Raw genomic sequence first — 16,739 nt, 5'->3', positions numbered from 1 at the left:
CTGTGGTTAATTTATTTATTTTCTTAATTTTAATTAATAAGCATGCACCTGTTGTGCATGGTGACTCTTTGCTGATATCAGTTTATGATTGTTGAGATACTGCTTTGATAAACATTTCCATTTGTGTTCATAGCCATTTGTCTTATTTCTCAAAAGTGGAAGATTAACTGTAGCTCTCCAGTTAAATAATCTGGAGTGGTATTAGGGATCTATTTTGGGCAAGGACAAAAAACTGTAATACTAGGTCATATTATCAGACTTTATGGAAAGAACTGTGTGCAAGTGTTTAAATGTAATAGTTTATTTAAAGTACAATTATTGTGGCAAAGGGAGCGTAGGAAGGCAATGAATCTTGAAAGACATTGGAAATCATCCTGGAAAGCTAGGCCCAAATGTCCTGCCTGGTGACTGTTTAGTTTAAAGTCTTCTCTTGTTTGTGGATGAGGGGGTTGTCCTATAGCCCAGGTCAACAAAGTATAGCCTGTGCATTGTCTTAAGATCAATATTAAATCAGTCAGGTGTTGAGTGTTTTAAGTTTTGTGCACATTTTATATTTTAATCTGCTTGCTACCAGAGATGGGCTAGTGGCAACATACCTTCTAGGGGCTATCAAATTATTGTGGGCAGAAGATCAGATCCTAGGACCCAGTCCGTGTCTACCTTCATAGTCAATACTCATAAGATAATGACAATCTTTAAATTTACACACATCATTTGCTCTTTTTACCATGGCCTGTCTCATGTCATGTGAAAGCAGCTTCCCTTTGCAGTTTTATGAAATATAGCGCAGATCTGAGAGTTTCACACCATCATTTTGATCCGATCGGCATTTTAACTCCCCTTATATGTGCAACTTGTATTTTCTCCACTAGTTTGTTTTGCAGCTGACTGGGTATTGTTATTTTGCTGGAATTAAAATATATATCTTGTGAACAACCAATTTATTATTTCCTGCATAATTATTTATTTCTCTGAATATATAACTTTTAAGTGTACTGAATGGGAAACGGTACTTTTTCTTCTCATATGGCTATATTGACTATACCATATTTGTCAGCATTTGTATTTTAATATTCATCTTAGTATACTGAAAAATGTAGGCAATTTATCTTCAGTTCTTTGTTGGTGCAGAACACAGGGGGGTTCCCAGTATCTGTCTGCCTGGGATGACATGCTCGACAGACCACTATGCTTTGTCAGAGATGGCCTGCATCTGTCGCCCCTGGGATTCTAGATACTGGCTAAAGTTCTTGCCAACCCTATAGTGCCTTTTTTAGGAAAGGTTCAAATGACAAACTCACCACCATAGCAGGTACAAGCAAGCAAAATATGAGGGTAATGCTACTCAATCCTAGAAGTCTAAACCTCAAAATGCACTCACTCGAGACACTCCTTAAGATGGAGAACATCGACGTCTGTGCAGTGACAGAGACATGGTTCAATGCTCCAGAGAACACCCCTGCATTACCAGGCTAAATTCATAGTACACCTTTTGGCCACCTAACCTGGACTGAAGCACTAAAGGAGGAAGCGTGTCCATATAAAGGATATCCACAACTCCAGGCTAGTTGCTCAATATAATGCATCCGAAATTATTTAAGTGCAACTAACATTGGGCAAGACTGCAATCCAGGTTGTAGCTTGTTACATATCCCTTGCCATGCCCCAGGATGCCCACTCCACATTTCTTGATATACTGGACAACATTAATGTACAGCCCAATACTCTAATAATGGGAGATTTCAACTACCCCACCATCAACTGGAAAAACTACTAATGCACTAACTCATTTGCTCAATGTTTTCTGGAATTCATAAATTCCAATGCCCCAGATCAACTTGTCCATACCCCCACCAGGGGCAGCAATATCCTGGACCTGGTCCTTACCAATATGGGTAAACAATGCTCCATGCCAGTGGCTAACTCCTTTCTGGCCAGATCTGACCACAAGCTAATCACCCTAGACATCCATATCCCACACCCACCCCCCATTAAGGAAACCAATGTAAAAAACTTCTCCAAAGCCAACTTCATGCTTCTTAAGACAAAAGTGGCAAACTTCACAACACCCATACTGACAGGAAATAGCAGTACGACTGCTGAATCCTATACAAATGCACTGTATAAGCACGTACACAAGTGCATGGATTGCACCATTCCCAACAGAACCAATATGCTATCCTCTAAAAAAGGAAGCCAATCTTGGTGATCCCCTGCGATAAACAAACTCTACAACAGAAGGTAGAAGCTGTTGCAAAAAAGAGTAAAATCCCATGATTGCAGGAACTCCCTGGTCAGCCTCAGCAAGAAGCTGAGATCTCTCATAAAATACTCCAAAGCTAGTTATGAGAAGAAAATCGCCACTGATTGTAAAGACAACTACAAAGCATTCTACAGCTATGTCAAGAATCTCAATGGCAACACTTAGATCTGCTCTGAGCTACAGTACAATGGCACTAGATATACAGAACCAACTGATATCGCCAACATCCTGGCTGATAGATTCAGTGCAAACTTTACCCCGCCCCCTCACCTCCCAAAGGGCCAATCTCTATACCAGAAGAATGCAAAGCCTCTATAATGACGGATGCACAAGTAAAGACTGCACTCTCCAAAGCCAAGAACACGGCATCCATGGGACCAGACAACATCCCGGGCTATGTCCTGCATGAACTAGAGAATGAACTGGCACTCCACCAAATACCATATTCAATCATAGCCTCACTTCAGGCTTTGTGCCTAGTGAATGATGTACAGAGACAGTTATCCCACTCCACAAAGGAGGTGCCACCACAGACCCCGGGAGCTACCTCCCCATTAGCCTGACGAGCCTGGTCTGCAAGGCCATAGAATGTATCATCAATGAGCTTATAAACAAAGACATAGGTAACCTTCAAACTCTGGACCCACTCAGTTTGAGTTTGTAAAAGGAAGATCATGTCTCCTAAACCCGACTGACTTATTTCAAGCAGTCACCAGAGCTGTGGACAAGGGTAAGGCAGTGCACACAGCCTATCTTGACCTCGCCAAGGCTTTCAACACCATCCCCCACTCTGGAATTAAAGATAAACTCACTAGACTGGGCATAAATCCCTATGTCACAAGATGGGTGGCCAACTGGCTCACTGACAGAACCCACACAGTGAAAGTAGCTGACTCCAAATTGGACTTCAAACGAGTGACAAGTGGAGTACCACACGGTTCAGTCCTGCGTCCTCTCCTGTTTGGTATTTACTTCTCAGAAGTCCAGGCGAATACAGCAGGTCTTTGACTAATGAAGTTCGCAGACAACTGCAAACTAGGAGCCATAATAGAATCGCCTAATGATGTGGACATTTTACAAAGGGGCCTCACTGAGACTAATGCTTGGTGTCAAAGTCATGGCCTCAAGCTTAATGCCAAGAAGTGCATTGTCATCCCCTTTGAGAAAAACACTGTACCCATGAACTACCACATAGGTGGTAGCCTACTAAACACCGAAAGTGTGAGAAGAGACCTTGGGACACAGGTGGACAGTAGCCTCTCCTTTGATAATCACATTGCCACAGTAATCAGGAAATTCTTCTACATGGCACATCTCAACACAAAGGGGTTCTCCTCCAGAAAAAAAGAGGTCATTGTTTTCTTTACTCATCCCTCATCAGACCCATTATAGAGTACAATGCCCTGTTTGGCATGTACCTCGCAAGACACCTACAACAACTAGAAAGGCCACAGAAATACCTCACTAATAGAATTACCAGCCTCAAACATATGCCATATGCAGATCGTCTTAAAAAACTCCAGCTGTACTCCGTCACATATCGGCTACTCAGCGGCGACCTCTGTCTAACATACAAAGCCATGTCAAACCCAGATCTGGTGGACATGCTACACTTAAAGAAATCCCAAGCTCTTTGAGCCACATGCTCCAGGGACCTAAACCTTGTCATCACAAACAGAACATGCTGGATGGATAGATTCCTGTCCCAGAGATTCCTGTGATCTGGAACAAACTACCCATTCATGTCAAACAAAGTTCCTCATTGGCCCTCTTTAAGAAAAATCTTGACAATTGGATGGGAAATAGGAAATTCACACCTGGGATCACTTCTGTGGCTCTGCTCGACAGGAGCACAGGAAAATAAATTCTTGGGTGGTGAAAGCCAGGGAACTTTTTTGGCTAGGCTTATATAGGCCCCAGGGCTGATAGCCTAGTACCTACCTATGAACATATGTACAAGATCATGCCAAGGAGATAGGAAGGGGTTATCCTGAACAAGTAGTGCTGAGGTAGAAGGAGAGGTGAGGCAAGAAGTTAATAAATATAGTGCACTGTCACTGCCATTCTTTGCCACTACCCAAAACATCTTTCAGTGAATTACATACACGTGTGCACAGTATACAGTACATAGAGGGCATTAGAGTGAAAATGCACAAAGAAGTGCCTTAAGTAAGGACCTTCCCTATATTGTAACTATTTAATTATGTACTTCCTGGATTAGTGTAGAGAAATTTGATTGTTGCTGGTATCTCCTGCCTTAAAATGAGTACATCTGGTCATTTTACCTTATTTTCCAAATACTGATACCTCCTTTGGCACCTTCCTACTGCTGTTTAATACACTGTCCTTTTCTGTCTTCCACTGATAGTTTTTCATGTTAATACTTCCAGCTTTTTTACTGATAGTTTTTTAACATTGAAAATGTTATTGCTGTGTCCTAGTCTATTAAGACATTTTATTTAAGCAATAACCAATGATGTGGTGCAGTATATTTACGATTTACCCATGGTTGGTGTGGTTTAATCATGAGGGTGAAGCCGGAGTGATTAAACAAAGCCAAACGTCTGTAAATGTCAATATACCACAACCACAGATTTGGTTATTGCTATTTTACAATGACATTATTTAAGAAACAAATACTTAATTTTCTTAAATAATGTCTTTGTATAACAGCATCGTACTGTCCTTCGGTGGCTGGTGGTATCCTGCTGCCTTGTTTTGATATACTGGGCATGCGTATGGGACTTGCATTTCCATGCATACCCAGTAAATCAATGCTTTAAAATGCTTCGGAAGCAATGGAGAAAAGAAAGTCTCCGTTGCTCCATTTTTGTTTTCTTTTTTTTTTTTTTATTAAAAAAAAAAAGTTTTGGCTACTTTAGGGGTGGAAGAGAGAGACAGAATGGAGGAAATGCAAAGAAAATCGGGTACGTGTCTTTAGTTTTAAATAATGTACCTGGTTTTCTTTGTATTTCCTCCATGCTGCCTTTCTGGTATGTCCAGAGTCCAGACTATAGATTTTTTTTTACTTTTTAAAAAAAAAAATAAATAAAAGTTATGGAATATATGAATGGAAAGAAATCCAGGTGACCGGACCTTTTTCCATTGGTATATTTTTGGATTTATAATGGCCACACTGGTTGGGCTGGCCAATCAGCATGCTCGTTTTCGAATATTAATAGGCAGTCATTGTATAATTAGAATTAATTAATAAGACAAACCTTCCCCACTTACTTCTCTTTATTAACTACAAATCTGCATTGCTCCACTTCATACTACATATTGTACTTCCAACGCAGGCTCTGAAAATGTAACAGTTAATCTAAATCAAAAACCACCCCTGCAAAACTGTAAATTAACTAATGACTCCATAATGCTCAGCAACCACTCAACCCTAAAAAAAACAACAAAGTTACTTCTGTTTTCCCCAAATCACACATCTGATAAAATGAAGTTCAAAATCTTTTCACTAAACAAAGCAGAAATTGAAGTAGTCTCTTATAAAAATCTTCATGAAGTGATTAATGAAGATAACCTTAAATTTGAACCACCTTCTCCCGTCTCTCTTATATTGTACAGCAATCCTAACCAAACTTTAGGCTACAGTTAACAATAAGATGGAGAAATGCTATAAGGTTGCAAAATTTGCTATCAACAAAAGTCACAACTGTATTGCCCTTAAGGCTTTGAATTGGTTCAAACTGTATCACTACTTAGATTACATACGGCTTATCTCCACACACGCAACGTTATTCACAAAGCCAATGACTGACTGGTTTTATTCCTATTCTCCATTCATATCACACTAATAGACTACTTTGATTTACTGAACAACATCTTCTCAGCATATATAAATCCCACACATCCCCTGGCTATAGTCTTTACTCATACTCTGTCACTAAAAAATGGAATTATATCCCTCTGCAAATTAGAGCTACCTCTAACCTCTTCATCTTCAAACTACTATTGAAAGACTAACTAAATAAAGCCTGGCTCTGCTCCTGCACTAATTACCCCAGACTGATTTAGTCCATCCCTCATTTACCACTTGCATACTTTGACTATGTTCAGAGAGATGGAATTAGTAAAATCTATTTCTTAGCTAAAGATTAATTATATATTTTTTCCAATAGTATTTTATTGTTCATTTTATAACATGATCAAACAATAAACATTGAGACATATAGAAAACAGTAATAAAAAGGTATAGTTCTAAAATCCCTCCAAACATCAAAGCATCAAATAAGAACTTTATACAATATTTATAAGCAATGCCACTGCAGCTAGGGAGGAAGAGTTAGTTATACAAAAGATCTTATAACTATTTTCATTCTTAATCCATAAGAATATGGTTGAAAATCCTTTACCAGAAGTTCTGGTAGTACAATCAATTATTTGCATTTCTTATCATAAGCTTTTGAGAGGATAAAAAATTAGTTGCCATATTTCTGAACTCATTCCAGGAGAGTTTGGCTATATTACCTCCATACCATCATGCACCCACTTCAAAACTTTTCTAAAAGCGCACCTAAAAACATGCTGGCTATGTCCTTGCAACTCCCACTCTAATATCACCCACCCCATCCAACCACTACCTTTCTTTCCACTCCACTAACTACCTTGATTATAGCAAGCTCAGATGCTCATAAGCCTAGTACTTATTATGTAGCAGGAACTTCTTATTGTAACATTTGTTAATGTCTGTTATGTACTTCACAGATAAAGATTCTAGTTGTCTACTGATGTACTATGTTCTTTATCTGTAAATATGTTGTAAGTAATTGCTATGTTAAATTGTTAATTGCTATGTAATCCAATGTAACTACTGTCTGGTTATTTTAACTGTGGAGCTTTTCTCCCCGGGCCTCTGCTGAAAATGGACGTACGTCCAGTCGGACACTCCCGGTCAACAAATGTAAATAAATAAAAATAAATAAATAAATCTAACTCCCAGAGGGTGTACTCAGTTTGTTTAATGTCATCTCTATGAACTGCAACTTGTGAATACTTTATCTACTGACTACAATCTTTTTCAAGTTTGTTATAGCTGTACAAATATTTACGCTGTGTATTTATAGGTTCACACTTTATGAGCTGAAGCTGAACTTTAACTTAATTAATATGTTATTATTCTATATTAGGCTTTGTATTAAGTTTATTTAGCTGTAATGATATTATGTCAATGTAGAGCTTTTCTCCCTGGGCTTCCACTGAAACTGAGATGTTATCCCAGTTGGATTTTCCTGGTTATCAAATGACAAATAAATAAAATACATATAATGGATTAATCATTTGAGAAAACTTTGTTTCTTTGATGCTTTTTTGTGTTGTGACTTTACTTTCCATTTTATTTTCTTGTTTGCCTGTTTTTATTGCACCTTTTGCTGTTTTGCATTTCTCCTGGAAAGGTGTCATTTAATGCTTCTTTGACTTTTTGTTTCACTTTTTTATTACTTTTTTGCTCATTTTATTGTGGAGATGTCTTGTTTTAAATTTCAGATTTTACTGGGTTGCGTAGTAGTAACTGTTTATTGCAGGTAGTGTGACTAGCCACGTGAGTAGGAAACTTGCAGCTCCCTTCTTCTGACTAGTAAATCTTGAATCCATGAATGTGACTCAGTCCTTCAGTGATATCACGCAATATCTGGGTTCTTTTTTGGTGTAACCTAGAGATGCACAGGAGTCTGATTTCAGGTGCCTATGCCATTTACTATCATAGCAGCAGGAAAAAGCATGTGACACATTCACATATCATGCAGGTTAGCCTTACTGTTACTTAAAGTGGTACTCGCTACTGTTAAGATTACTGTCAAGAGATACTATTTTTCTCAATAGTTATACCAAAAATGAGAACATATTAGCTTTTAATGCTGTGCTTTCTATGGATTCTGATCTATACTTCTGTACTTCAAAACCTGCATTATTTAAGTGGAATCAGGCAATACAATCTCCTATGACATTAAATGTGAGCAAAGTTTCTCTTAATATTGACAGATTCTCAAAGATCTTTTACATTGAAGATCTTCCAGTCAAAAATTAGAGCTCATACCTGGTATGACATCCAGAGCCTCCCATTCACTATAAATACTTTGTTGTGTTCATCTGAAAAATTAACATAGAGCTATCCAATCAAAATAACTAACTACATAAAAATAATTAATAACTAAATGAATTAATAAAATAGATACCACTCAGTGTTATAAAATAATGCTGATGCCCCTCATGGCTGGCCTTTCACCTCCCTATAATTTCATGTTAAAGACATTGATTATGAAGTCATTCATCTGCCTGTATAAGCAACAAGGATTTTCACGCAATGACTAATGCCATTTGTCACTGATAAACAGAGGACTATATAACACTGCTATGTGACACAAACTAATTCATCCAGGTGCTACTGACTGTCATGGTCATATTGTTATACAAGCAGAAATTCAAAATGAAAGGTTCTTAAAAACAACTTTTCATTCGCCCTTCTTGTTGTAGTTCATGTTAGCAGAGGTTAGTGATTTGGAGCAGAAAGTCCTTTACTGTAGTTTTCTCCTTATTCCATTTTACCAAGCAGGCATAGTAAGGCATTTTTCTTCATTTATTTTACATCCAAGCCTTTTACAAGTGCTTAACAGTACAGTCAGCTGAAACATTCTTCTTATTATATATATGTTTTCTTTTCCTTTAATTCTCTAGTCCCTTGTGTATTCTGGTTTGCAAAACTCTTGAATTACAGTTGATTAGATGTTATAGGTTTAATTTTCTCATCAGGAAGAATTCATATTTTAGTATAACACATACCTCTCGCATCCTCTTGGCACAAAAATTCTGGACAAAGCCCAAAACTAATGGAACAGAAGTTCAATGCCCAAAAATAAGGACACATTTTAAAATTGCTCTTATAAACTTAAAAACTTGCCAATTTAAAGGGCTGTGCATTATCATGCATTTTAGGAAGGATATGAAGTCTGAAACTTAAATGTCTTTTATTATTTAGTGAATTCAATCCTCAATTATTTCCCATAAAATCACACGTTTTTTGAGGCACAGAACAAAAGATATGAGACAAAAAGTCTGGACATTCTGCAAAATTCTGGACATTTGAGAGGTATGATGTGACATTTGCTTTTACTTGTTCTATTGATGATTTTTTTTAATAAAAAGATTTTGAGTTGGAAACTAAAACATTTTACAGCTTGGTTTCAGTATGGCTATGACAGAAGACATATTTTGACCCTGTATCTGTCCTGTAGTATTTCAGTATATCTAAACAAAAATTAATATGTGGAATACTGTGAGAGCAGACATCATAGCCCCCCATTATATTTCCTATCTGTGTCAGTGGGTAAGCCTACTGAATAAAATTCACTGAGGTGCAGTGATCTGACCCACCTCAGGGTCCACAGGCAGGTGACTACCACCAACAGACTTTAATTAATTGTTTCACTCTATTATGCTCTTATATACTTCTTGTAAAGTGATGTTTATAAGAAGATGGATTATTTTAAGTAAGAAACATACAGGGAATAAATGGAAATTTTTGCTGTCAACCTTTATGAGTATGTTTTTTTTTTTTAGAATTTGTACCATATAGTGATGAACCAAAGATATAAATGAAAGTGACAAAATGCTAAATGACTGATTTGACTTTCACTGGGAACGCTGCAATCTATTATGTCTTATATAATATGGCTTAATTATTAAGGCAAAGTCTCACATTATGCATGCTGTAGAAGGCACATAACTAGGCCTTACCATGTTTCTCAGATGTGGAAACAGATGCAAAAGGTTAACATTCTATTTTATATTAAAGTCACAGAATCTGAAAGACAAAGAAGTACATTATATAATTAGATGTGGAATGCAGGGCTGTTTGAAATCTCATTATCCCAGCTTCATTAGAGGCACTCAGCTATGAAATACCTAGAGAATCAGATGACCAGAAAGCTAAAGTTCTCTCCATATTTTAAATAAACACTAGCTCCTTTTTTTCCAAGTTCACGCACCTCTGGTAATGTATTTCCTAAAATCACAATCCTGTCACTGAAATAGCATCAGTGGTTTCATAGCACTGGTGTTTCAGCTTTTGTTTAGTGACAAGAAGCTATATCTTGAAGATGTTCTGACTTCCTTCTTCTGTGACCTTATAGTGGTAGTTGATAGCACTGTTATTTTGACAGTTGCACCTTAGTACGTTCTGCTGCTCAGCTCAGGTAAAGCTTCATGGAAATGCATTCTAAAGTGTAACACCAATGACATATGCTTCTGTAATAAAGTCATAACTGTAACCTGTACTTGTCTTATATGGGTCATTGCTGAGGTTTTAATAGTCTATTGCTTTTTAAAAATAGTTTTTTTAAAAGAGGCTACTACCTTTACTTTAGAAGAAAGAAATGCTGCTATTTTTAATAATTTGAAAAAGTTAAATTAAATGACCTTTACCATTGTCTAGAAATAACAGAACCCAATGGCTCAGCTTTTGCTGTTATGTTGTTGATTTTTTTCTGTTCTCTTCTAAATCAGCTTAATGGTCCTTTTCAGTCCTGACCTCTAGTTACTGCCTTTGCCTGGTCTGCTTGTTCACCCCATGTCTAAATGGGTTTTCTTTATTATTCCACTTTTCTTCTACTTCCCTAAAATAGGTTGTCAACTAGCTACTCAAAAATATTGCCTGTATTAATTTACTTTTACCCGTGTGTCCTAGGTTGTGGCTGAATATGGTCTAAAGAGAACATATTCACATACATACTTAAAAAATAATCATATTAAATTAAATCAGCAATGCATGTTTATGGTTGATGTAGTTCTTGTTCATCCCACATATACTTATTTATTTGTTTGTTTATGTTTTATTTCAAATTAATCATGTTTACAGGTGCCGATTATCAGAGAGTTTTTCAGGGGAAAATTCACAAGTAAGAAACACATCCTTCCCAGAAGCAATAAATCTGCATGATAAAATGCAGTTTGTGGAATATATGCACATGCACACACATGGGCAAGTATACGCACATGCATGTATGTGTGTGTATGTGCCAATGTGCACACACATGGACATGTACACTCACATACATGTGCACGGACATACACATGTGCACAAACACACATATACACGCACACCTCACCACACTACACACACTTACTTGTGCACATACACACAGAGACACACACACACACACACACACACACACACACACACACACACACACACACACACACACACACACACACACACACACACACACACACACATTTATTTTTTGTTTATTTATTTTATATTTGTTGACCGGGAAACTGACTGGATCCATGTCCATTTTCAGCAGAGGCCTGGGGAGAAAAGCTCCACAGTAAAACATACAATTATTACAAGGAATACATAGGTGGTAAAATGCATAGAAAGTAACAAACTTAACATAAACAACTACTTTAACATTGACACGTAACATGTTATTCATGCTTAGTTCAGGTTAACATATCAGGTACGAGGTTGACATAGATCAGGTGAAAGCACTGTGAGATACAGGTTTAACAGTATTATATAGGGTACATGCAAGTATTCAGTTTAAGGTTTAGATATTCCCTACTTGTGAGGTATAGTAGAGTAGGGTAGGGAATGAGGTGGCCAGGGAGGTAGGTGGAGGGGAAACAATAGTACTGGTAGTTGATAATGGGGTAAGTAATATGGGAGAAATAGAGAAGGTTGAAAGGATGATAGGATAGGTATGCGAGGCAGGAAGATGAGGTATTAGTTTAAATAGTTGATATAGTGGTATGGAGTGAATGAAGTAGTTAGTGCATATCTAGTTTAGTAATCTGGCAGTGGTGTATGAGTGATATAGTCTATGGGGTGGAATAATGGATGGAGTAGGAGGAAGGTAAAGTGGCTGTCAGTGTAGGTGATGAGACTGTAGTATTGAGCATGGGAAAGTAAGGGTTTATCTGGTGTGGGAACATGTGCAGATCCATGAATGCTTTAGGTGTTCCTTCAGGAGTTTTTTTAAATGTGGCCTTTGAGACAGCTGAAGTGATAGATGTGGGTAGGGATACACACACACACACACACACACACACACACACACACACACACACACACACACACACACACACACACACACACACTCTTGTCACTGGTTACATCCAAATTTCAAGCAACGGGGAAAAAATCAACAAAGTTAAAATGCAATAAAGTCAAGGCATCATATTAAACTCTCTGTGCATATTTCCAAAGACTATTACCTAGAGAAGCGGTTTGTGATGAGCAGGGGAGCCCACAAGATTTTTTGCAGGGAGTTCCCCCATGCAACCCCCCCCCCCCCCATGCAGCCATTCCAGTGTCCCATTATTTGGCTATTTCTCCCCAGTTGCCATAAACACTGTTCAAAACTCTTTGTGTATACTATTGTATGCTTTACTTCTACAATAACTACAGATATTTGGATATATATATATATATATATATATATATATATATATATATATATATATATACATATATTTTTTTTTTTTTTTAATTGAAAGAAAATTAAACTCCAGGACAGCTGATTCCAGAGGGCACCTGTCTGTGGGCACTCTCTTCAGCTGGCTGGCTGATACTGCCAATAGTCTCATGCATAGCTAGCAATAATCTAACTCACATGCCCTAAAGAGATCAACCTGCTGTGTCATTTCTGTTTAATAATGAACTGCAAAAAACACCACAACTCATACACATGCTGGAACTCGGAGATTGTTGTCAATCAATATAAACTAAGATTTTATCAAGGTCATTAGTCTGAAACTAGTTACACAGTCTGAGTCATATGATGTAAAAACCATGTAGCCTTTACTTAACAAGCGTTTTAATATTGTACAACAAGCAGTGTGAAATAAATAGTTTCAGATCCAGTTACGTTAAACAGGAGGCAGAAGATGTTTTATAGTTCTATATAGGAGTATAAAGAATGTCTGAATCCAGTATGAGTAAGACATTAGAAAATATGAATCATGAAACTCAGAAAACGTTCTATTAAAAAAAAATTGTAATAGATCTGCATAGCCAACAAAAAGAAAGAGAAAACACTAGAAACTTCAAAATGCTTCTGTAGTCAGGTTTTGAAAAAAAGTGAGTATCAAGATAAGAGGAGGAACATTGAATTGCATGAAACCATGTTGCACAGACGAAGGAAAAATATTGATATTTAACAAACAAAAATATTGGTATACTTGGCTTATATTTTTATAGTAAATCTTTTTCTTCTGTAGAAAATACTGGATTTAGTCATAATGACATATAGCTTAAACTTCAATGGTGGAATCCAAGTGGATAAATCATAATGTTCTGAGTGACTCTTGTATTCTTACACTGACTAGAGATGTATCTGTTTTTATACAGCTCATGTATTTTAAAATATTTTAAATATATTGTAAATAAATTGTGCCGTGCTAGTTTGTCTCATTGGTGGTATAGCTCTGTGTACCAACTCTATACACATCTATGACACATGAGATAAGCATCTGATTTTTTTTATGTGTGTTCTGACTCTGTTCACTGACTCTGTGCACATTTGTGATGTGTGACTTGTATCTGGTGGTTACTTCATTATTCTGACTCTTGTCATTGGGACTGTGTGCACTGATGATACATAAGATGTGCATTTGGAGTTTCCTTCATGTGTGCTTAATCTCTTTTATGAGTGTTTGCACATTTTCACTTCATGTGTATGCTGAATAAAATTTTGATGTGCAATGTGCAGCTGCTGTGTTTTTCATGTTGCTGTCTGATGCAGAAGTGTTGTTATGACTGGGTGAAGGGGCAGCTGCCCCAGGCACAAGGTGTTAGAGGGTAAGATTGGCAGGTGACAGTGAGCAGTACTGCAGCACCATCATTCATAAGTGAATTCCAATACTGTATTTGCTCATTGCTGAAGCATTTCATGTGCGTTACTGTAGCTGTAGCAAGATACTTTTTATAAGTACTTTGGTGTGATCTATGCAGGTCTGAAGAGTACTGTCTGGGGAAAGAAATCCTTGTATATAGCAGCTGTATTTTCTGGGATGACATGGTCAATCTGTTTGTTGTAAAGTGGAATCGGAAGGAAATCCCCTGCTTATGACACCAAGTCCTTCTTTGAAAATCAGATGAAGGAAGATGGAATCTCACTATGGTGGCTTTTTCTTTGTGCTTGATAATAATGGATCACCACACAATATCATTTACCCGTCATTCACTGTTAACTTCCACTGCTGAGCACCATCTGAACTATGGCCATGTCATATTTGTCTAAGATTCTGTTTATTTTGTTGGGACTGTCCCTAAATTTTGCCACAGTAATATGTTACATCACTTGTTCTAAGAGATTGGTAACATTGTCTGCCTGTTTATGGATTAGCATTTTACCAATCACATGTACATTTATTGATTTGCCTGATTTTTCTTTATTTGTTTTAATAGATTTTGAAATAAAATAGGATTGTTTTACAACTCCCTCCTCAAATATTGTTCATTCTTGACTTATATTGTCCTAGTATGGCATATCTGTAACTGACTTTTTGGGTCTTTGTATTTTAGGCTTTGGACTATGTATTTGCATTTAATTTATCTAATTACTTTGTTAATTAAATAAGTGGACTGCTCCTAAGACCATTTTAAACCTTGCTCCGGGCATGATGTATTGTGTAATGTGTAATACAAGAAAATATTAAATAACATATATACACAAGTAAATGTGCGCACATTAAATAGAGACAGTAAAGAAAATATAATCTGAATTTCAGTAGACATATTATCAGAATAAAGTTCTTGATCGTACAGATACCCCTAAACATTCATTGCTTCAAATTGAGCTCTTTTATCAAAGTACTGTATGTGCACATGTTGTAGTATTTTATTTTATTTTATTTTAATAAAAAAAAAACAGAAATTAGACTTCATATGCAAATTTGCAGTTCAAAAAGAGTTTATTTACATGGGACAATTGAAAACAGTTCAGACTTGATGAAATGGGGAAAAATAAAAGACAGTTCTCCATTCGACAAGTTCTCTCACACAATTTTCTTTACAGACAGCTTTCAAATCTTTAACTATATCCCAACAATACTTATTTAGGGGCTTTAAGTTCCATAAATGCGGTAATTCTGAACCCTAAGCAAGATATACTGCAGTTTATGACTTTCCAGCATAGAGCTGGCTTCAGACTGGCTTATTCTTTCCAACCAGTTTCCTTGTAGATTACATAACACAATTATTTGGTTCCATAGAAAGGGAGAGATGAATTTCCCATGAATAGCTATCCCTCTTTGAAACTCCCCATTTGCAGCTGCTTTCTCATTTCATAGTTTTATAGCTTCATAGGCTGTTAATAGACTTAGCCGCTGTAGTCTCACTGGAATATGCTAGGGGTTAGCATAATAGTTAAGAAGCTTATGTCATAGAAAAGAGTACAGGGTTTGATGTTCACTAATGAGAATAGTCTAGGCTAAAAATGGTCCACAAGGGCAGCTAGCCTAGTACTTATCTATGAGTTTTATCCTCACTAAAGAATACAGGGTGTAAGCACCATGTTGTATGCAATCCATCTCGAGGCTCTTTCCCTGTATTCTCTCTCCTACAGGCTGTTGAGGGGAGGTCTATGCCTGGCTACAAGGCATTGTCAGAACCTGCCCTGGTGGACATTCTGCAATACCACACTTCAGTTCAGCAGAGTTTCTTATTGCTTTCCTCAAAATAAACAATTATAAAGAAATATGTATTACTGTCCATTACACCCCTCCTGGTGATGATACAACTATTTATTTATTTTATTTATTTGACATTTGTTTACCGGGGTGGTCTGACTGGGTCTACAGTACCCATTTTCAGCAGAGGCCCAGGGAGTAAAGCTCCACATACAGTACAATACAAATATGGTATAATCAAATACAATAAAGATTACATTAGAAATACTATACAAAAAGTAAGTTGAAAGAACAAACTGCTACAAGATGTTGTAATATATTACAAAACATCTAAACAGTTCTATACAGTTAAAACATTGCAGACGATAATAGTCACTCTCATCATGCATGATGTAGAAATAGCAGCCAGAAAGTGATGCAGACAATATAGTGAGAGAGAGTTAGGGAGGATAGAAGCAATAAAAGCCTGAGCAACAGCTTAAGAATATGGTATCGAAGCAGAGAAGGAGTTAGAAGAACTGTAGGATCTTGCAGTTTGTGAGGGATTGAAATGTGAGAGAAGAGGAAGATCTGAGCATTAGGCAGGCTTTATGCAGGAACAGAGTCATGTATTTTTTAGATGATTTTTTAAAGAGACTTTGAAATGGGTTAGACCAGGAATAAACCTGGTAGCTAGAGGTAGTGAATTCCAATGTATAGAGACGGAGTATGAATACAGAGAGCGACCAGCTTTTCTTCTGGGTTTTGACATAGCTAAGAGATTTTTATCTTCTGATCGTAGGGATTGATTTGGTGTGTAAGGTGCGACTAGATTGGCTAGTGCAGGGCAGGC

The sequence above is a fragment of the Protopterus annectens genome, chromosome 6.part1, assembly GCF_019279795.1.
Source record: "Protopterus annectens isolate FY-2018-M chromosome 6.part1, PAN1.0, whole genome shotgun sequence".
NCBI classification, from domain to species: domain Eukaryota; kingdom Metazoa; phylum Chordata; order Ceratodontiformes; family Protopteridae; genus Protopterus; species Protopterus annectens.
Note: the sequence above shows the minus strand (reverse complement) of the source record.